This window comes from Musca autumnalis, unplaced genomic scaffold (genome assembly GCF_047663935.1).
Source record: "Musca autumnalis isolate F117 unplaced genomic scaffold, ASM4766393v1 scaffold_3, whole genome shotgun sequence".
Lineage (NCBI taxonomy): Eukaryota > Metazoa > Arthropoda > Insecta > Diptera > Muscidae > Musca > Musca autumnalis.
In genome coordinates this window covers 146,084,816-146,109,003 of record NW_027411866.1, presented here as the reverse complement: position 1 = coordinate 146,109,003, position 24,188 = coordinate 146,084,816, and the positions used below count along the sequence as shown (strand labels likewise).

At 40.2% G+C, this 24,188-nt stretch overlaps 1 protein-coding gene and 1 long non-coding RNA gene across 7 annotated transcripts in view; one reads left to right on the top strand and one right to left on the bottom strand.

The window, feature by feature from the left end:
- The window catches only part of Ubr1 (Ubr1 ubiquitin ligase), a 94,455-nt gene that overhangs the window by 62,254 nt on the left and 8,013 nt on the right, over positions 1-24,188 (bottom strand). The gene's annotated exons all lie outside the window — the stretch shown is intronic.
- LOC141397881 (uncharacterized) lies at positions 555-765 on the top strand. Its single transcript, XR_012411545.1, has 2 exons — positions 555-663; positions 726-765. It is a non-coding gene; the product is annotated as an uncharacterized lncRNA (long non-coding RNA).

Sequence of the window (24,188 nt, the reverse complement as noted above, 5' to 3'; positions counted from 1 at the left end):
AAACTGATTTCGTCCAATCAACACTTGAGGTCCAAAAGCATTACTTCCTTAGAATGAAAGCTGATGGTATAATCAACAAATATTGCACGTGGGATGTTCTTAATAAGTGTGTGTGTGTGTGACTATGTTCCACTACTATAATTGAGCCTTTTGTTTTGAAACTTCCATATACACCACTAAAATTATCAGTTATTTTTGTGACAACTTAATTTGTTTTGTATTTCCTACTAATTTTATTCCTAAAGAAACAATCTCTAGTGAACTATGATTAGATATCGCTTAGCTCACTAGAATCTTTGTTATCGCTTTCGTTGTACTTTTTTTGCTTTCATTGCAGCTATTGTATCAATGACCAGAATGTTTTTATTAGCCATTTTTTATTTGTTGATATTTTGTTTTATGACATCCTAACTACCAACAAACTAAATGGAAGGTAGGAATAGCTACCCTCCTATTTTAGTCAGTTTGTAAGTCGTCACTATGCAATTATTATTTTCATCACGATACCATTTTTGTATTCTATTTTTTTTTATTTTTTCAGTTTCACTTTGTATGGGAAGCTGAACATTATTTACGTTTCAGCAGTTTTTTGAAAAAAAAATGTATTTCGATTGTTGGCTACTGAAAAATTGGAATTTAATTATTGTTACACCATTTCCTTTGGTAACAAATAAACAAATTTATTTACCATTTTGTTTACTAATGCCCACTTTGTTAAAATGCAGGTGTCAATTAGGTGACCATATTTACCACAAATGATCCCACGGGTGGTACATGTTTTGTAGTTTTTGAGCCGCTCTTGGCCCTATTGGCTAGGTTTTCATTTATAAAACAAAATGAAATTAGGTCTGTACGATAACACAAAAATTTGTACAAATTCGTACAAATTTTTACTGAATGCTGTTCGATAACAAAATTATCCAGCAAAAGAGAGCGAGTTTGGAGAGATTTTTGGAGAGTTTTGTGACTGAGAACTTGCAAATTTTTGCTGTCCCGCTGTAAATTGTCCCCTAAAAAATTTGTAAGTTCGACCATCTGACTTTTAATCAGCTTTTCAATGTAAACAACTTGAAATGTTAACACTTTTGACCAAGAAAATTTCAAAATTTCACATTTTTTAGATAGGATTATTGCTTTAAATAAGTCATATGCAATTTTAAAATTTGTGGTTTTGTTCCATTTGGTTTAAAATATCAAAAGAAACAAAAACAACTTCCATACATTTTCGGAAACAGCCGACTTTCTTGCAAGTTTTTGCAAAATGATGTTCGATAACTTTCTGCAATTTTTCTTGCTTGAGAGTGTAAAACTCACTGAGAGAGGTTGCTGTAACTGACTGAGTAATTACTGCTTAGAAAGTTTTCCTACAGACCTATTGAAATTGAAAATTATAAAAAACATCTACCACAAATGTCACACATCTAACCCCCAATAACTAGCCTTTCAACATCATTCAATACAACATTTCTCCAGCATTGATATGTATACCACCACCACCACATGATACTATTTGTCCTAACCACAATTCGCATTGACCTTACCTTATTAAGATCACTTACAAAAAAAGTACTCATGTTTTAACAGCAATTTTCATGAACGCATTTGTAATTCGGTTTAGCAGCATGTCAAATGACAACTTCAGTGTTTTTACGACTGACAAAAACAAGACAATAGGTTTAAAATTAATACAATAGCAAATTTGTTTGATGTTGCTGCCCGCCCTAGTGCAACAGTAAGAGTAACAACAACAAAAACCCAACCATCAACAGTTACATTACACAGTTAAATGCTGTAAATAATAGTTAATAATTGTTTAAAATATGAGACGTCATTGTTTTATTTTTAGGTTTTTGCTTTATTCACGTTTTTGGTTGTGGTGAGAGAGACCTGTGCAAAAAACAACAACAACAAAGTTGACACCGACAATGATGACTATCGAATATCATCATCCATTGTATTTATTCATTGTTTTTGTCAGACTATGTGGTGGCTTGCTATAACAGGTGAATCAATTTAATTGAAACCCACATTTATTGAGAAAAAAAGTTAAAATAAGTATTAGACACAAACTGCTTTCAGAATATCATAAATATAACATTTTAATTAAAAAAAAATATTTTTATTTCAATTTTTTTATTTTTATTCATTAGCAAGTAAAAAAGTATCAGTCATTTTGCGACTGAAATATACCCTCAGCTTGTGACTGTACAAAAAAAAAAAAAACAAAAACAGCAACAATGGACCTATATGTACTAAGAACAAATCCGTAATTTAAGATGTAACAATTCTCAAGGATCCCCGTAGGATTTTTAAGAGCTATGCCAGGAAGCATGTATCAGCCCCGAAAAACATCATATCGCTGTAAAGAGGACCGCAAAGAGTATTTTTTTAAAATTATTTAAAAATTAAAATTCCTCGAACAGCCCTGATATTGCAAATAGGCGAACATGTTTCATATTTGAGAGCGATGTGCCCGAATGTGTTAGCCTATATAGACCTTCTTGGAACTTGGTGTACGTTTCGAATGACATACTATTTCTTTAGACGAATCGAATTCAAATTCGTTCGAATTACTTCCAAACTACTCTTATTGTAGAAAGTCGTGACCTGCTTTCGCTGTTGGTTTAGACAGCTCATCATCACACGTATCGGCTGTGGGTTAGGGATAGGTAATGAAAAGCAATAATCGATTTTCGACTTTTCGATTTTGGTCTAAAACTAAAAATGCAATTTTTCGGTCTGGCGATTATTTCTATTGTCCTAAAACCCGACTTTCAACTATTTGATAACGGCAGAATTATAATCGACTATTTGTCGATTTTCGAGTTTTCTTTTGATCTTTTGCACAGGTGATTTTGTAGCTATCAGAAAACTGTAAAACCGCCAAAGTCAAAATCTATGGGGAAAATCGATAATAAAATAATCGATTTTGCTATTTTCCCTCCAGCCAAAACTAGACTTCAGTTATTAGACTTTGAACTACAAAAAATCGGCAAATCGAAAGTCGACTTACCTATCCCTACTGTGGGATGGCCTCTCTGACAATGCTTCGAAACTCACATTATACTGAAGTTATTGCAATACTGTAACTGCAATATTGGAATTAAGAGACTAAACTTTGCCATCGAGCTTTGATTTTTCAAATGCAACGTGTTGTTTGCAATGATGAGCTTTTTTCCCAACCTGAATGGCTTCTTCCACGCCAAACGTTTTTTAGTTTAACTGAAAACAAAAACAAGTGAAAAAGTATCAGTCGGCTTTGCCGACAGAGATATACCCTCAGCCTATCTGAATTGAAACTATCATCTACGGACAGATCGAATGTTTTTAGGGTCTTTTCAGAATTTTTTGGCGCTTTTTGGACATTTGAACTTGTCGGCAAGAATGTGGATTAGGATTAAAGTTCAAATTGTTGCGGAAGAGGTACTTAAAGGAATGGACCGACATAGTTCATTACGGAAGTGGGTCATCGTATAATTTTTGGACCAGAATGCCAGGAAGAATGGACTACAACAAACAGCATCGGTATTCATTTCCAAACGATCTTCGAACAGACCCCAAACTGTACATAGACACAAATGCTGAACTTATGTGGGGGAGGTCCAATAAGGAGAAGATCGATATCGTCCATTTCAGAAGTTAAACTAAATTTGGACAAAATATTAGGAGATCCGAAGTTTGGACTTAATTAGTCGCCCCGTTCAAGAGATATCGTGCATAACATTTTATTGAAATTTTTTAAATATTGGGAGGAAGTACCGGAAGTTGTTGCCCATCTTCGAACTGAAACTAAGTTTGGACAAAGTATGACGAAGGCCAAACCCCATAGGGGTTTTTACACCTTTCGGGCAGTTTTCTCAAGAAGTATGGACTTGCCTCGTAATTGAGGCAGCGAATGCATGTTGCTTCAACAAAGTTCAAAGCGATTCGGAAGCAGGTCTTAAAGCGAACTTATCGGAAATTTTTGTGTGGGGGGTACCCAAAGGAGTGGACAAATATAATCCATATTCAAACCTGATATACATCTGGTAGATTATTAGGATGTGTAAACTATGGACCACATCGGTCACTCCCTTCAAGAGTTATCGGTCACACAATATTTACGAACATTTTTTAACATTTGTTGGGGAGGTACCTGAAGGAGTGGACCGATATGGCCCATCTTCGAACTTAAACTAAGTTTGGACAAAATATGACGAAGGCCAAATTTTGGACCGAATCGGCAGAAATCAGGCAATTTTCTCAGAAAGTATGGAATTGCGCCTGATAAAACTTGTACCGTCGTATGATGGGCAGTGGATACAAGTTGTTACAACAAAAATGGAAGCGATTCGAGAGCTGGTCCTAACTTGAACTTTTCCGAAATTTTGTGTGGGTGGTACCCGAAGGAGTGGGCCGATTGAGTCCTTATTGGAAACGCATCTAAGTCTGGTAGAAATTTCACGACGTGCAAAGTATGGGCCACATCGGTTACTCCCTTTAAGAGTTATCGTGCGCACAAATTTTCCGAACATTTTCGAACTTTTGTGGGGGAGGTACCGGAAGGAGTGTACCGATATAACCCATCTTCGAACTTAAAGTAAATTTTGACAAAATATTACGAAAGCCAACATTTGGACCGAATCGGTTGATCCGTTCGAGAGTTATCGTGCGTTCAAGCCAGCCAGCCAGACGGACGGACATTGCTAAATCAACTCCAAATTGCCTGAAACGGATTTCGTCCAAACATACTTGGGTTCTAAAACCATTATTTCAATGAGGCACTTTTTGCCCGTATAAAAGTGTATACACCCTCGTTAGCATAAATGCTGAGAGTATAATGAAGTAGTTCGAACGAATCTGAATTCGAATCGTCTTAGTGAAACAAGGCATAAATTTAATGTGTGCAAAGTTTGGCCAAATTGGAAACTCAATTCCTAAGTTATGGTGGTAATCATCAGGTGTTATTGTTATAACGGTGATACGATATGGTTATATGTTCGTTTTTCTGCATAATCTGGCTCTGGGTCTATCTCCAGTTGTAGGCATGTTGCTGCTTCGATGGGATACTGGAGCGAGTTGAGTATGTTTGGCAGGGTTGTTAAAAAGTGCAATGTGTCGTGCAGTCCTGTGCCGCATTCTAGGCAGATGTTTTGGACGGTGTCATCGATCCCTGCTCTATAGGAATTCAGACTGCTGCACCATCCCGAGCGTGATTGGTTTATCATGGCAACTGATGCACTTCAGCTGCGATAGATAGAGGATGTTCTCCGAGGACCGCATTCACACGATTGTTGTTTATGGCATCGGTGACCGTATCCGTGTGAATGCTATTTAAACCTGCTTAATAGGCTTGTTGATATGTTGTTGTTGTAACAGTGTTTTTATTATGTTTTATGTTCGTTCCTCTGTTCAATCCACTGGAGTTAGATGGGTAGGTTTGGCGGTGCAGTTGGGTAGGTTTGGTGGGGCAGTTTGTGTCGGGCCCATGCCGCATACTGGGCAGATGTCTTAAAGGGCGCAATCGATTTCCGCCCAATAAGAATTTAGGCGACTGCAAGTTTGAATCTTTTTTCCAATTCGTATCACATAATCTCGGGGACCAGACTGGAGCCGCATAGCTTACCACAGACCGACCTATCGCGTTATATGTGGTCGCAGATAGCTGTTGTGTGTGCGCACGACGTGAATGTAGTGTCGAATGTGACCCCTAAAATTTTTGGACAGTTTGTGGTCGGAATTCTGCTACCGTCGATCACGACATTCAACTAACGTCTAAACTGCGCTGTCCATGTGGTGAACAGAGTGGCTGTAGATTTTGTGGCGAAAATCTGCATATTCCTCGAATGGAAAAATGTGGTAAGATCGGTTAAATAGTTGTTCAGTCTCTCACAGATGTCATCAGGATAGGTACCCGACGCCAGGATCGTGCAATCATCCGCATACGTTACGATCTCGATGCCGTCTGGTCAATGTCCTCAAACAGCGTTGAGTGCCTGACGGTATCAATGGCTTTTGATAAATCAAGCGAAACCATCACTCGCTCGTCTCTGGTTGAGTCCTTGACAGATATATGTTGTCGTGTTGTGCTGCTTACGGAATCCATGCTGATGATCGGCAACTTAATAACTATTTCTGATACTGGGGAGGAGTAAGGCCTCAAGTGTCTTTGCTACGGGCGACAAAATCAAAATCGGCCTGTACGTTTCACTTTTGCTGGCATCCTTGCCTGGCTTCCGTAGCGGGACCACCCTGCCCATTTTCCAGACTTCGGGAACAATGATGGTGGCTAGCGACAAGTTGAGAACTTTAGTGAGATACTCCACTCCCGGCCCATCCAGCTGCTTCAGCATTACCATGGAGATTCCATCAGGGCCCAACGCTTTGAATGATTTAGCGTTCCCCTGATGGCATTCACAACATCATCCATTGTAAACTGTGGTGGTTCATCCATTGTAAACTATGGTGGTTCATCCTCGGCAGGAAGAAATCTGATGCGACGTAGTATTCTTCTCTTTGCCCAGTCATCCCCGAGGTGCTAGACAAACTGTCGATTGAAATACCTTTTTTCGGGTCAGTCAACGTAACGTCGCCAAACGTGTCTGAGGTCCTATCGCCCTTCTGTCCAATGTTCGAGCGTGATTTAACCGTTGCCCACAATTCACTTATACCGGCTTCAAGGTTGCAACTCTTCAGATGATTTAATCACTTTTTCCGCTTATGTTCACCGTCCAACCTGTTACTTTCAGTGTCAGCAGCCTGACTCTGGGATCACTGGGGTTGGCACGACGAAGCTTATCACGCTCATTTGCTAATCCCATCGCTTCTGCTGGGAAGTTATGGCGAGCGGCTGCAGCAGTGATGATGTCTCGGAAAGTCCTTTCTGCTACCCGGACATCAGAAGGGATGGGCAGATCTCTAAAGCGGTGATAAGTGAACTCTCTAAAACTAGGCCACAATAAGCGTTCGCATGATTGATGAAAGTCCGGCGTTCAGAAGTGATGAAAACGGGCGGTCTGCTGTGGCTGAGACAATTATGGGAAGATGGTCTGGCCCAAGAGAAACGACGGGTTACCAGCTAAGGTCATTTGTCAGACCACATGACAGGGCGGTTATGTCTGTCGAACTGTGACACTCTCCGACAATTCTGATAGGGGCATCTTCGATTACCGTACAAAACTTAGAGCTATCAATGTGTTCCGCTAGCACAATACCCCTCTGGTCCTTTCGGAGGTAGTACAGCTGTGTATCGGCGGGATGTACGGGTCATTAGAGCCAGACTGGTGCAATAGGAAAGCTAACCCTCCTCCTCCAGTTCTGGTGCTATCCTATACGTCGTAATCATCACAACGCTGTAGGCTGCAATTGTTGTTGAGATTGGTTTCCTGCACCGCCGCCACCACGATATTCTTCCGACTCATGAAATCCACTATTTATCAAGATCAATTTGGTATCGAATAATCCGCTGCAGTGGGATTGACTGCTCTTCAGTCATTTTGGTTGGTGCCGGCAGGGTTTCTTAAACCTTTGGCATTTTCCAATTAGCCTCAATAATACTTAAAGCGCTGAGGCACTATGAATTGTACAATCCTTACAAATAAAGGAAAAAATTTATGCAAAAAAAAATTAGAAGGATCCGGGACATGCACATATGCGAAACTCTTTGAAGGATAGGACCGATATGGTTCTTATTCGGACCTGACCTATGTTTGGATCATGTGCAAAGTTGAACCAAATCGGTTATTCCCTTCTAGCTTTAAGATGCGCACCATTTTGAGCCAAAATGTTTGCATTTAATGTTAGTTCCAGAGCCTTTCAGGCAGAGGAGATTCTTGCTTCAACATACCGGAAACTTCTTCAATCCAAACAGCAGTAACCATAAAACTCTATTATTAGATGGTTGCGGAAGAGAAGCGAAAAAAGGGGTTGTAAGCTTATGTCGAAGGTAACATATGGGAAAATATTTGGACACCTGACTTTTTTTAAATATTTTTTAGTTATTGATTCCTTGTAATTATTTCATTTTTCATTCACAGTGATGTCCCACTATATTACTGCCAAAACTTTGAGAAGATTTTTCTATGATTGAAAAATAATCATATTTTGTTTTGTCTCGTTCCTAAATAAGACGTAAAACAGTACGTTCCAATTACAGTACGTTCCAATTATTCGCACTGAAGGAAAATTGTTCATCCATTAGTAAAGCATTGCAACTATCCAGAGGCAACTGTATTGCATGTTAAAGTTGTTTTTGTTTGTATTGCCATTCGCATTTGCTGTAAACTCAGTTAGTAGTACTACATACAGAGAAAATTGTGGCAACATATGGATAGAATTACATTTTGTTTGGTTGCTGTAGTCGGTTAGTGTTGCGGTCTACTAATGATGTAGGTACGTGTGTTTGAGGGCCAGTAATGTGCCGCACACATATTTTTTACATTTTGAAGGATTTTCCGCAAACATCATAAATAAAGCCATGGATTTCCGTATGGTAGTAATCAAGACACCTGTGGTTTGACTTTGTAAATTACAAGAAGCCATGATATTGTCTATTGGGCTTTTCAATGATTTCGATATTGAATTGAAGTGTATTGACATGATTGTTATTATGTAATGTCGGAAAAGTAAATGTGGTTGTAATTTCTTTTAAGGTCTTCAAAATGAAGTATATTGCTAATGTTTTTAGATTCTAGAAATTTTAGTTATGGTTTACATTAAGATCTTACATGTATATTTCGGAATTAGTTTAGTTTGGGTAAGTCCATATTTCGGGAAGTATAGACTTTCTTCTGTCGGTCAATCGGGCAACTTAGCCACAACATATTCAGTACCATTCGATATTACACATGAATACTAGACTGAACACTGTAGCTTATTTAATGAGCATATGCAAAAATATATTCAAGGATTTGTGAAATCTGTCCGCATATGTCCACGTCCTCCCGATTTTCGGTATTTTGAAGGTTGTGGCCTCAATATCCCACCGAAATGACTGAAATTTGGCATTTTGTACCCACAAAACTTTCCACCTTCATATAGCCCCCATATAACGGTACCTCCGGATTTCTGGTATTTTGAAGGTTGTGCCATCAATATCTCTCCGAAATGGCTGACATTTGGTATTAAATCTTCGTTGGGGGAATGAAACTTTCCACCTGAAATTTATCGGTATAGGTCCACATCTTCATATAGACCCCATAGAATGGTACCTCCTGATTTTCGGTATTTTGAAGGTTGTGGCTGCAATATCCCTGCGAAATGGCTGAAATTTGGTATTAAGTCTTCCTTGGGGGTAAAAAACTTTCCACCTAACATTTGTTGGTTTATGTTCAGGCCTTCATATAGCCCCCATAGAACGATACCTCCTGATTTTGGGTATTTTAAAGGTTGAAGCTGTGTTTCTCTTTCTTATTGACTTGTCTGAAGAGAATTTTAAACAGAAAAATTTTACACACAAACATTTTTGTATTTATTATTGAAATATTTGTTGCATAGAAAATATTGTTACGAATGTAACTGATAGGTTTAAGTTAATTTAGTTTAATTTCCGTTAATTTAAAAATTTGAATTGTAACGTAACGTTTTATTACGCAGTTATTTTATTTAAGCAACAACAACTACCATGTAGAACTCTCTTCATCATTCTAGTCGTTACATTACCTTTTGTTAATGTTCTTTTGTTTGTTTTGCCAAAATCATGTAATTATCGTTTAGTTTGTTACTTCTTTTCTTGCATTTATTTGTTGTTGTAATTACGTCATTGATCATCCCCCATGTATGTGAGTCTGGTTGTTCGCTTAGTGCGAATGTGCGTCTGTGTGTTCGTTGTACATATTCGAGGAGTTGCCAGACATTTTCTAGAGGACTCTCGAACAGGGAGACTTTGGGATATAAATACAGGGGAACTGGCAATGACGATTTAGTTGTGTTTTAAGCGTTGAACTGAACAGATCGGTTAAATAAGAGCTGCGTGCTAACTAGAAACTTGCTGTGTGCTTTGTAATTAAAGTCGGTTCTGAATAAGTGTAATAAAGTAAATAAAGCATTGTAGAAACGTAATCTAAAACGAACCCTGTTTTATTTGGTACAAATCGTATCGGGGAATAAAACAACGTCTACACGGAGATTATATATATTATATGTAAAATGCATATGCAAAAATTTATGCATTTTGGATACTTTTGCATATGTCATATGTTTCGATTGCAATGTAATCAGAATCCAAAAATATGCCCAGTCCCAAAATTTGACATAAATCGGACCAAAAATAGGGGTTGCATAAAATTCCGCTGTCTACTTATAAAGTACCGAAAATGGATGGTAACCCTATATGTAGGCTGTGGTCAAAAGTGGATCTGAGTACATTATTGAAAGTTACTCGGTCGCGACCAGGATTTTTGCGATAGGAGTTATGTTGTTGTTGCTGTAGCAGCATGGAACCGTACGGAGAAGCATAGATTTGATGCTGGGTTGGACGCCGCTGGTCGAAACACTATGGTCTCGAGTCAATCCGGTACGAAAGAACCCGCTGCGTGCTTCTCTTCAAATTCTCTTCCGATTATTCGTCGTCGTCGGAATACGAGACATCCCCGCAGTCTCCCCAACAAAAGTGCTGCAGAAATCGTCATTGTGGCACCCGTTCTGATAAATGACGTGTACTGGCAACCCGTCATTTTACTTGCTCAGACGACTTTATAACCGAAGAATTAACAAACACAGCTTCAGAGGATTGCCCATTCCCTCAGATTCTCGGGCAGCTCAGATAATTTTCCGGGACATCATCACAACAACTGCCGCTCAGAACATATTTGCTGATCGAATACCCGAAATTGGATCAAACTTCCCTGCAGATGCAAAGGGTTTAACTGAGCGTGATAAGCATCGTGGTACGGTCCCTGAAGACACAAGAGTTAGAAAACATACTCTTCGTACACTTTTAAATAAATTTTGGGAACGGTTAAATCACACTCGTATCCGAGAAAGATGGATGGTTGAACGGGTGTTACTTTCAACGGCTCGACGGTAACATATCCGAAGAGCTGCGAGTGTTATTTTAACCGACAGTTCATAGATCACCCCGAGAGTGATAGGGCGAACAGGAGTGTACTCCATTTAAGAAGAGCTTTCCCAGCTGAGGAGGTTCAATTACAATTTACGATGTATGATGTTGCGACGTCATTCGAAACGCGAAATCATCCAAAGCGTTGGTGCCTCACGGAATCTCAATGGTAATGCGTAAACAACTTGATGAACCCGAATTTAGGTATTTACAAGTGTCCTCAATCTATCTTTAGCCACCTGCATTGCATGAAGCCAAGAGATAGGCTTACCTCCCTAGTATCCAGTACCAAAGATTCTGGAGGCACTACTCCTCTCATGCTGAGAAGCAGTTTCCCACTTGCTCAGCATTAGCGTGGATTCCGGATAATGCGCGGTCCCACACAGAATTATACGCCATATCCACACATATCCAGAAAAGACCTTGCGTCCGAACAGTTATGGTGGCTCATGACCTATCAAAGACCGGAACTGTTTAATCTCAACCTCTCTAAAACTCAACACTCTCCGCCGCTAAATCGACTGCCACACTGTTCAGCACTTGGACGGCTGAAATAAGGCTCCCACTGAAAATATTGGTCAATGGTGTCCTGATTCCGAACACAAACTAAATGAAAATATTGTGTGCACGTTTAAGTCGTCCGCGCAAGCCACAGCTATGTGCAACAAGATCAGAAGTAGGAATAAGGTCCTCAGTCGTTGGCCGGCAGCACTTGGGGTGCTGTCATAGAAACCTTGACGACCTCTTATCAAGCAAGTAGGACGATCTGTGGTAAGCTACGTGGCGCCAGTGTGGTATGCAAATGTTAGCGCTATGCAGTGGAAGAATAAGCAGGTTCTAGCAAGATTGCAGACCAGAGGACTGCAACAGGTAGCCTCCTCATGACACCAGTGGATCATCTTCATGAGGCACAACAGCACAACAGGTTGTCGACATGTTTCCCCTTCCAGGCACGTCAAGAGAGGCCTTCATGGCTTGAAAAGAGTGGTCCAAAGGCATAAACGATAGTCTCTAGATCAGTGCCGAACATACTCTTGTTGCTGGTTACGAAGTTTTCCGGTATTTCACAAACGCACGACTCGAATGCAAAAAAGAGCGTACAAAAGAGAGCAAATTTTTTGATTTGTTTTTGTTTTGTAGCTTGCGTGCATACAAACTTACTAACACACTGTCATAAATTGTCAATGTTTTGAATACATTCACATTTTTTGACTGCCCTCTTTCTGGGCGGCACTGCTCTAGATCAACGAGCCTATCGGGCAGGCTTTAATAGCATTCATTCAGATGCTGTTGTGCCGGGTTTACAAAGCTACATTGCAGCAGAAGAACCCCAGCTGCCAAGGCAAACATGAGTGTTTCAAGTCCTGTTAAGATCCGGACGATGCTGCCGCCTCAATTCGTATTGGGCCCGAATCGATGCCACGAAACCTCCAACACATGCCCGGTAGATTGGGATCACACGACACGCTGCATTTGTTTAGCTGCCCAGCTAACCCCATTCACCTATCTCCGAGTTCTTTATGGACGCAACTAGTCCAGGTTGCAGAATTTTTGAGTCTTGATGCACGGAAACCAGAACGCGTTGCTACAAGACCGACGCACTGTGGTCGAAATCATTGATGTAGAGGCGCGAAATTAATAACTTGGAAATGAATGGAGATATCTTTCTGAAATTTTGCACAAACTCAGTCTGTGTTCGTGGGTAATAATGTACAAGATATGAACAACATCGGCTAATATTTTGGTATAGCCCCCATATAACGGTACCTCCTGATATTCGGTATTTTGAGCATTTAAGCAACCCTTTCCTTCCAAATTAGTTGTAATTTGATACTTAGGGTGTCTAGTGATCACTAAAATTTGTTGACATATGTAGGTCCTCGTTTGGGTATATGCCCCTTTTAAGGTACCTCCCGATTTTCAGTATTTTGGGGGTTTAATGCTACATTTTCCGACCAAATTAGGTGTAATTTGGTATTTGGGGTTCCCAGTGGACACAAACATTCTCCACCAAAAATTATGGACATAGGACTACGTTTTGATATTGTCCCCATATAACGGTACCTCCCAATATTCGGTATTGTTAGGATTTTGTTCACATTTTCAGACCAAATAAGCTGAATTTTGGCATAGGAGGTTCTCGTTAGTTATACATCTTGCCCACCAAAAATTGTGAACATAGGTCTACATTTTGATATAGCCCCCATATAACTGCACCGACAGATTTTGGGTATTTTGAGGATTTAAGCTATTTTTCAAGACCATTTATCAGCAAGATTTGCAGCTATTTGCAGCTAAATTGTGGTTATTCGGAATCTAAGAAGTCCAAATTAATTAGTAAAACAAGAATTGGACTGGACCTTAGAGGACCTTTGTAGTTACGCTCCATTCAACAAAAGTATATTGCACTAAAAACATAAAAAACTAATAATTTTTGAAAATTTACTGCTTTATAACTATGTAAATTCAGGCCCCAAACTTTTTTTTTAATTTAAATTACACCCTCCCCTATCAATAAAAAATAAACTTTGTTTAGTTTTATTACGAATTTATTTAACAATTAAACAAATATTGTTGCCGCCGATTAGGGGTAACATTACCGCCGTTGAAAATAACTAATCATCTTTGACATGTAAATGTCAAAATCTATTTCATCGTTTGAATTTTTGTCAGTTGTTCGGGAGAAAAGAAGCCGTGCGTTCATACAATTTTGAAGCTACCTACCTACCAACCTACCTACTCACTCACTAATTCTTTCATCATATTTCATCACCTTTTCAATTCACCAATACTGAATTCGTACATCCATCCATCATCATACCAATCAACAATTAATTTGTCATTACCATAAGCTTTATTTCATATCAACCTGTAAAACTGAATTCACAATAAACCATTATAAAAAAGAACACAAACGTCTTTGGTGTGCTCTCAAAAGGAACTAACCAGGCTTCTAGTAAGTTCTCCGACTGCAACAATTCTTCAAAATTATATGGAAAGTTCCTGATTGACATCTTCAAGATTGGACTAGAAGATATCCCAGGAATTAAGATCCTGACTGTCTGAAGAAGCCTTAAAAGGAAAAGGAATTCAAACAGGTCAGTAAGAAGGAAAGTGCAAGATGCCAGCAAAAAAGAAAACTCGAAGCTGTGTTATGTGCCGAAAAGTGGATAACGACAGAATGGTTCGGTGTGACACCTGCAACGGTTGGTGCCACTACGATTGTGCAAAGGTAGGTGATGAAATACAGAACCTCGATTGGAATTGCGAATCGTGTGTGGCAAAACTGGCGAGTTCGTCAGCACAGAACATGACCCAGGAGTTGTCACCACCACTACAGAACTACAGTACACCACCGGAGTTTGTATTAGATTCCTCAACATTGGAAATGCAGACGATTGCAGCCATGGAAGGAGGTGCATTTACCATATCGTCCGACAGTAATGTACAACAACGTTCAACACCAGTGGCAGTAGATACAAGCACTAATGCAGCATCGACACAAACACAAGAATATACAAGGGTAAGTGGCGACGACAGAAGTAGCACGTCTTTGTATAGTCAAGCAACAATGCCAATCTACCCACCAATATGCAGTGGGGTAGTATCAACAGTCCCATCGGGACAACAGCAGTTATTGACAACGATTGTTTCATCGCCGCATAACACGTACAGCGGGGGAATAATGACGTCATCAACAAAAGGCAGCACACCAAGCAGTGGCATAATGAAACCAACGGGTGAGCTACAACAACACCAACAGCAGTTCGTTCAACAAGCAAGATCATGCTCAAGCGCAAACGGAATATACGTTACACAAAATCAACCAGCAACAATGTTGCAGCAACATACATCGTATTATAGTCCAGCAAATAGCCAACAACAAAGTAATACTGTCAACACAGAATACAATGATGTTGCCAACCAAAAGAGAACGTTGGAGTTGCAGTTTCTAGAAGAAGAAAGAAAATTAAACCAACAGTTTCTACAAAGAAAATATGAAATCATGCAGCAACACGGCGAGTCACCAAATGCTCAACTTAATAATAATGTTTTGTCGTTTCAGCAAGTTGTATTCCCAAGTAATAATGTTACAATTAGTCAGCCAACACCACAACAATTATCTGCAAGGCAGATACTACCAAAAGAGTTACCCCCATTTAATGGAGATCCCGAGGAGTGGCCCATTTTTATAAGCAGTTACGAAAACAGTACTTCCATAGGTGGATATTCAAACGCAGAGAATTTGATTCGTTTGCAGCAGTGCCTGAAAGGAAGAGCAAGAGAAATGGTTCGTAACAAACTGTTACTGCCACAAATGGTGCCGGAAATAATTGACACGTTACGAATGTATTTTGGAAGGCCAGAACTAATATTGGATCGCATGATAGACAAGGCTCGACAAATGCCACCACCAAAGGATAAGCTGGAAGCGATAATTGATTTTGCAATGTGTGTGAGAAACATTTGCTCGACTATAGAAGCATGCCAACTGGAGGCACATCTCAACAATCCAATGTTGGTAAGAGAGTTGTTGGACAAATTGTCGAATAATTACAAACTACAGTGGGCGATGACACAGAAGCCGATAGGTGTACCAGTATTGAAGAGTTTTAGTGAATGGCTGTACACTATAGCAATGGCTGCATCTCAAGTAGCCACCCCAGTGTTCTCAAAGAAGAATGTGACGTTGAACACACATACAGAGGACACACCAGTAAATATGAAATGTTTTTCATGCAAGAGTGTAGGACATAAGCTGTCAAAGTGTTTATTGTTTGGAAAATTGTCCAGCCAAAGAAAGTGGTCAATTGTTCGTGAACATCGAGTATGTACAAGATGCTTAGGATCACATCGTCGAAAATGCTTCGTAGACAGAGAGTGTGGAATTAATGGATGTAAAGAAAAACATCATCCACTACTTCATGAGGCGGCGGCGGCCACAACGAACATGAACGATCGTGAACAGAAAAGAGAAGCAAATGTTGGAAATGTACATTCTCATCAAGTACAAAACGATGCAAGTCTTTTCCGAATATTACCAATTCGAGTACATGCAGAAGGTAAATATATAGACACATATGCATTCCTGGACGAAGGTTCATCAGTAACATTGATGGAAGAAGACATATTCAACGCAATGAATCTACGCGGCAAAGAAGAAACAATATGCCTGAAGTGGACAGGAGAAACAAAGCGAACGGTGGAGTCATTGTACGTAGAAAGTGTAAGTGTATCCAATCCAGCAACCAAGCCCATGTTTAAGTTGAAGGGTGTCCATACAGTAAGGAATCTGTCGCTACCTCTGCAGTCACTGGACGCGGATTCGATAAAAGCAAAATACCCGTATTTATCATCGATTCCATTGTCATCATATAAAAAGGTGAAACCAACAATACTAATTGGAGCGGACAATTGGAATTTGGCTGTTCCATTGAAGATATGTGAAGGTCCCTGGGACTGTCCCATTGCAACGAAGACACGTTTAGGCTGGGCTGTACAAGGCAACGTAAACACAAACTCAAAAGACTACCAGGTAAATATCCATTTGTGTGAGTGTGAGGGGAAGTACGAGAAGATACATGAAGCAGTGAATAGAATGTATGCACTTGAATCGTCACCCAGTAAGACTATCCACTCAACAGAAGATGAAAAGGCTCTTTCAGTACTTGATGCCACCTCGAAATACATAGATGGCAGATTTGAAGTGGGTTTACCATGGCGTAGTGAAGAAGTAACATTGCCAGATAGTTATGGGACTGCATATAAGAGAGCAGTATGTCTACGGAAGAAAATGAATAAAGACAGTGATTTAAAAATAAAGGTAACGAAAGAGTTTAACAATCTAATAGAAAAAGGATATGCACGGAAGCTGAATGAAGACGAAATAGGCAGAAAGGAGTCTCGTGTTTGGTATTTACCTATCTTCATTACCTGCAATCCAAACAAGCCTGATAGAGCCAGATTAGTGTGGGACGCAGCAGCCAAGACGAATGGAGTTTCACTCAACGACTTCCTGCTCGCCGGTCCGGATCTGCTAACATCATTATTAGACATTCTCTTGACGTTTAGAGTCGGCAAAGTTGCCATATGTGGAGACATAGCCGAAATGTTCCACCAAATACGAATTAGAAATGAAGACTATCATGCGCAGCGATTTCTGTGGTGGAATGAGGGTGAGCCAGAGCCGGGACATTACGTAATGGAAGCATTGAATTCGGCCTGAATGCTGCACCATGTATCGCACATTTCATACGAAACAAAAATGCAGATCGTTTCGAGGGTAAATATCCGAGAGCAGTGGAAGCTATAAAGAAGTATCACTACGTCGACGATCTGATAGACAGCGTAGACGACGAGGAGGATGCCAAACGCTTAGCTGATCAAATATCGCAAATACATGCTTCAGCCGGTTTTAAGATTAGAAACTGGTCATCCAACTCACAAGCTGTAGTGGACCACCTGCACGAAAACAAGAGTTCCACTCAGAACCCAAGAGAGCTGGGCTGTACTGAAAAGATTCTAGGAGTTCATTGGGATCCTAGTAAGGACGTATTCCAGTATATTTTTAAATTCCCAAAGTTGGAACGAAGAATATTGGACCAAGAAATAATACCTACCAAGAGAGAAGTGTTAAAGGTACTGATGTCAATATACGATCCACTGGGATTCGCATCTTTATATACAATAGATTTGAAGATACTATTCCAAGAGATATGGCGTTTCGGAATCGAATGGGATGAACCATTGAACAGAGACCTAGCTGAGAAGTGGGAGAAATGGAAAAGAAAATTACAGCTTATAACTGCGCTAGAAATTCCCCGTTGCTATTCCGACCATCTTCAAGAAGCGGACGAGATACAATTGCACGTATTCGTGGATGCAGGAGAATTTGGTTATGCAGCAATATGTTATTTGAGAATCAAAAAACGAGATCAAGTTTCAATAGCCCTGGTGATGGCCAAAAGCAAGGTATCACCACTAATACCCTAGACAGACGGCAGCGTTAATTTGCATTAATAACTGTATTTAATTTTGGCCTGACAGACGACAGTTTCTGCATTTACGAAACAGCTGATTGCTGTTTTGTTGTTGTTTGCAATGTATTTTTTGTTTTCCTTGTGTCTCAGAGCATGAATATGCTCTCTCCTCCATATGAATATGGGCTCTCTTCTACGGCATTGCCATATTGAAATACCTAAATGCCTTTTAAATGCAGCTCGATTTTGTGCATTAAGAATGTGTATAATGCACGAATTAATTTGAATTAAGGCAGTTAATGCAAATTAACGCTGCCGTCTGTCTAGGGTATAAAACCAGTATCCATACCAAGGCTCGAATTGCAGGCTGCAGTACTAGGTGTTCGTCTCGCATCGAAAATCAAAGAAATTGATCGTATTCCTGTGGACTCTTGCATTTATTGGAGTGATTCTAAGACCGTACTGCACTGGTTACGCATGGACCCAAGAAAGTTTCGTCCCTTCGTTATGCACCGTGTCGGCGAGATTCTAGAAAACTCACACGCAAGACAATGGAGATGGGTGCCAAGTAAACATAATCCAGCGGACTTAGCCACGAAAGATAACCCGAAAGCAAACACCGAATTGTGGCTTTCCGGACCAGATTTCCTGTTACAGAGTGAAGACAATTGGCCACGATGTAAGGATCGTGGAACAGCGGACACAACAGAAATTAGAACATACTATTTGGAGGTGCACACTAAGGAGCACACAACTACTATTAACATCGACTATTTTTCTGATTGGAGAAGACTGTATAGAGCCACTGCAAAATGGTTTCTGTATATGAAGAAACTGAGGGCGTCATCCAGAGGAGAAAGAAAACCAGACGAAGTTTCCCATGAGATGATATGTCAAGCAAAAACAGTTCTATTAAAGCAAGCCCAGTTAGATGTATTTCCCATAGAAATTTACAACCTAAAGAGAGGTAAGCGTATTGAAAGTGATTCACCACTAAAAGGTTTAGATATATTTCTAGACGAAATGGATGGTCTCATCAAGATACATGGTCGCACCGAACATTTGAGAGGTTATGTAGATGTCATTGTGTTACCACCGAAGCACAAAGTAACTTCGTTGATCATCAAGCACTACCACGAGAAGTACCACCATGTTTCGCACGAAACCGTCATCAACTCTCTTAAGGGTCAGTACCACATACCGAAATTGCGAGTTTTATACAAAACCGTGAGGAAGAACTGTCAACATTGCAAGATAACAACCGCATCGCCCAAGATACCCTTAATGGGGTCTCTTCCTAAAGGTAGGCTAGGAGCCTACGAAAAGCCCTTCACCTATACCGGCATCGACTTCTTCGGTCCCATGATAGTAACATTTGGAAGAAGATCAGAGAAGAGATGGGGTGTAATATTCACCTGCATGACAACGCGCGCCATACATTTGGAGGTCGCTCATAGCCTAGATACGTCATCATGTATAATGTGCCTAAGGAATTTCATTGGACGACGTGGTTACCCAAGGGTAATCTATAGCGATAACGGCACCAACTTTAAGGCCACAGAAAGGATTTTACGAGAAGAACTTCAAAGGCTCAGCGAAAGCGAATTAGCAAGGAGTTTCGACGACATTAAATGGTACTTCAATCCTCCGGCAGCTCCACATATGGGTGGAGCATGGGAGCGGCTTGTGAGATCAGTGAAGACCGTGCTACATCAAGCCTATCCGAATAATAAGTTTAATGACGAGACATTGAGAAGCGCATTAATTGAAGTGGAATTTATAATAAATTCAAGACCATTAACGTTTGTATCCCTAGAGTCAGAGGACGATGAAGCCTTAACCCCCAACCACCTGCTGCTTGGCTCATCTACGGGTTACAAACCAATTTTTACGAAGGATACCAATCTACGAGAGAAATGGAACCAAGTCCAGGCGTTCGCAAATCGTTTCTGGGAGCGCTGGCTGAAAGAATACGCACCTATAATTACAAGACGAAATAAATGGTTTGAGAGACAGAAACCAGTTGACATAGGAGATGTGGTTCTCATTGTAGACGAGCACCAACCTAGAAACTGCTGGCTTAGAGGAGTTGTAATAGACCGTATCGTTGCGAAGGATGGTCAAGTCAGACGTGCCACGGTCCAGACTAAGAATGGCATTGTACACCGCCCTGTTTCCAAGATAGCTGTGTTGGACGTCGGCAATGGAGAGAAAGGTAAGGCGGGAGAACTGGACCCGCTTACGGAGGGGGGAATGTTGCCGCCGATTAGGGGTAACATTACCGCCGTTGAAAATAACTAATCATCTTTGACATGTAAATGTCAAAATCTATTTCATCGTTTGAATTTTTGTCAGTTGTTCGGGAGAAAAGAAGCCGTGCGTTCATACAATTTTGAAGCTACCTACCTACCAACCTACCTACTCACTCACTAATTCTTTCATCATATTTCATCACCTTTTCAATTCACCAATACTGAATTCGTACATCCATCCATCATCATACCAATCAACAATTAATTTGTCATTACCATAAGCTTTATTTCATATCAACCTGTAAAACTGAATTCACAATAAACCATTATAAAAAAGAACACAAACGTCTTTGGTGTGCTCTCAAAAGGAACTAACCAGGCTTCTAGTAAGTTCTCCGACTGCAACAAATATGAAACCTGGTTTTTAGCAACATTTTCGTTAAAATCTGATGCATCGAAATGTCCTGCACTTGACAGTGAATAACTGAGTGAATATTTACAACAACAACAAAAGTAAAAACAACATTTTAGTCAGCAGAGTGTCTGTAATCGATACAATGGAAAACATTTCGCAATTTTATACTCTGATTTTTTGACTTTCACGCCGCTATATCAATGGTTTCGACCAGTGTGCGACGGTCTCCGAAATGCGGAACTAAATGAGCTGAAAGTTAACTTTTTGTTCAGTCACGATTTCATTATGACCTTAATCAAGCTACGAATTATCGCGAATCCACTGTATTAATATATCATATCTGAGAAGTCCATTCTTCCCTAAATGTAGTTCCGAAAAAAACATTGAATTTTTGAAAAAAAAATTAATAATTTCAGTTCGCCTAGCCTACCCACACTAAATTTGGGAAAAGTGCAGTGGAGGACCTCGTTCCAAATCGTTTTGATTTTTCTTGCAACAGGTTGCACTCAAGACCCCTATTACGATAGTACAAGTTTTTTGAGTGGCAAGTCCATACCATTACGAAAATAACTTGAAAGCTGTAAAAAACCCCTACGGCCAGCAAGCACCAACTTAAAACTTCAGCACCAGCCACGCCCACGACAACTCTCGAATCGAATACTGCGTTGGTCCCCACTTTGCATATCTTAATATTTCTTGGAATATTAAATAAAATTCGAAGATGGTGCTTATAGATTCACTCCTTCCGGTACCTCCCCCATAAAAGTTCGAAATATTCGCAAAAATGGTACGCGCGATATTTCATAAAGGGATCAACCGATTTGATCCAAACTTGGGATCTCGAAATATATTGTCCAAACTTAGTTTATATTCAAAAGTGGGCTCTATCGGTCAACTCCTTGGGGGGGTACCACCTACACAAATGTTCAACATTTTTGTGCGGTTGAGGGCCTGTTCGAGGATTCTTTGAAAATTGTTACCGAAGGTACTCCTGGTGGCCCTGTTTACAGCGATATTATGTTTTTCATGGGCAAGTCCATGTTTCCTGATATAATGGTCCAAAAGCTCTAAATTATATGGTGACCAACGACAGGAATATCTGTCAAAATAAAACCTACTTCCAAAACGGATTATGTCGGTCCATTCCCTTATTTTTATCGGCAAGTTGTAACGTGACCGTTTCTCTTAGCAAGCACCAAGCCTCTTAGCAAGCTCCAAGCTCTTAGTAAGCTCCAAGCTCTTAGTAAGCTCCAAGCTCTTAGCAAGCTCCAAGCTCTAGCAAGATCTTAGCAAGCTCATAGCCAGCTCAATGTTCATAGCCAGCTCAATGTTCATAGCCAGCTCCTAAATATTAACCGACCTCTTCCCCCACAGCAACCCGAGCCGAGTCACACATCCGACGACTGCCGACAACAACCCGAATACGACAGAGCCGAGCCGCATACCCGACGATTGCCAATGATCTGACAGCAACCCGAATACCACAAAGCCGAGCCACATACCTAACGAGCCGACAGCAACCCGAATGCTACAGAGACGAGGCACATACCCGACGATTGCCAATGAGCCGACAGTAACACTAAATCTACAGAGCCGAGCCCCACACAACGATTGTCAACGAGCCGACAACAATCCGAACACCACAGAGCCGAGTCATACACCCGACGACTGCTGAGTTGACAGTCACCCGAATAGCCGACAGCATCCGAATACATCAGAGCCGATGCAAACATACACGATTGCCATCGAGTCTACAACAAAAACCCGGCTACCATCGAGCCTATTACAACAACGCGATTGGCACTGGTTATCAACACACACATCTCATCCATATTCCTCACACATATTGTTCGTATATCCAACACTAACCCCCATTATTATAAGTCTTCTTTTGTTATAGTTTGGATTTACCGAACAGATTTATAGCGTTCCGGTTAAGTTAAAGTTAAAAGTGGTGATTGAATTTCAAGGAGAAGCTTCTTGCCATTAACTTTCAATGTGAAAATTATATTTTTTATGCCTCCAAATTAGTTTATTTTGCATTTTGAAATCCATCAGATAGTAAAAGAACACATGTAATAATGGCCCCAAGAGTTTTATAATAAATATTGAAATTGTAAACACATGTGTTTTTACGTAAGGGTTGTGGGTCCTTAGGCCTACCCTGGCAGCGACTGAGCCTACCTCAGCCCTAGATAAAAACCACCCGTTATAAAGTTCATTCGCCCAAAATTCTGCAAAACCCCTAAATACATAAGTTTTTTGGGGAAAAAAGTGTTTCAATTCACACAGGCTGAGGGTATATATCTGTCGGAAAGCCGACTGATACTTTTCCCCTAGAGCGAAAGGATTGTGTTTTTATGCCTTCCTTGCTGGAACATCATTATTTATTCTGATGGCAGCTGTAGTGCATCTTAATCTATTCATCTCAAATGACCTTTCTCAGGAGGATGTTAACTAGGTGGAACGATAGACTGCAACCTAAGGGATTTTCTTTATTTTCGGTTCTTGGGTCAGAGTTAATGTCAAACTCGAACAGGGCTTGCAAGACCTTTCCTAGTGGGCTTTATTGTTTTGGAATATGTCCATCAGTTTTTCTTCAATCTTTTTACCCACAAACGATTACGTCTCAAGATGGTGGAAAACGTATATTTTAATTCTCACTAACCATATCACATTGATTCATCAGATAAATAATAAGCAGTTGCGGTTGTGGTTTACGGCATGAGCTATCTATTGCTATCGGGAGAGAAAATATCTCGAAGTACATATTCTAACGGCATCTATGTTTCAAATCTGTTACTGCCTTCGAGATTTACCATGCGCACCATTTTAGCGTAAAATTTTGAACATTTGTGGGGGAGGTACCCGAAGGAGTGGACCGATATGGTCCATCTTAGAACTTGTTTTAATTTTGCGTAATATATTACGACTGCCAAATTTGAATTTGGATCGAATTTGTTTATCCGTTGGAGAGTTATCGTTTGCTGCCTCCACTACACATGGCGCCTTAGCCGGTTTTTACAGCTTTCGGGCCATTTTCTCTGGAGGTATAAACTTGCCCCTGAAAAATCTTCAACTGACGGAAAAGTGGCGACGAATACAAGTTGTTACTAGAAAAATCAATACGATGTGAGAGGAGGTCTTAAACTACACTTTTCCGAAATTTTGTGTGGGGGTATCCGAAGGAGTGCTTCTTAATCTATTCATATTCGAACTTAGTCGATGTCTGGTAGAAATATTACGATGTGCAAAGTATGGAACACATCGGTAAGTCCCTTCGGTAGTTATCGTGCACATAATTTTTGCGAAACTGATCTTTTGTTGGGGAGGTACCCGAGGGAGTGGACCGATATGGTCCATCTTAGAACTTGTTTTAATTTTGCGCAATATATTACGACTGCCAAATTTGGATCGAATTTGTTTATCCGTTGGAGAGTTATCGTTTGCTGCCTCCACTACACATGACGCCTTAGCCGGTTTTTACAGCTTTCGGGCCATTT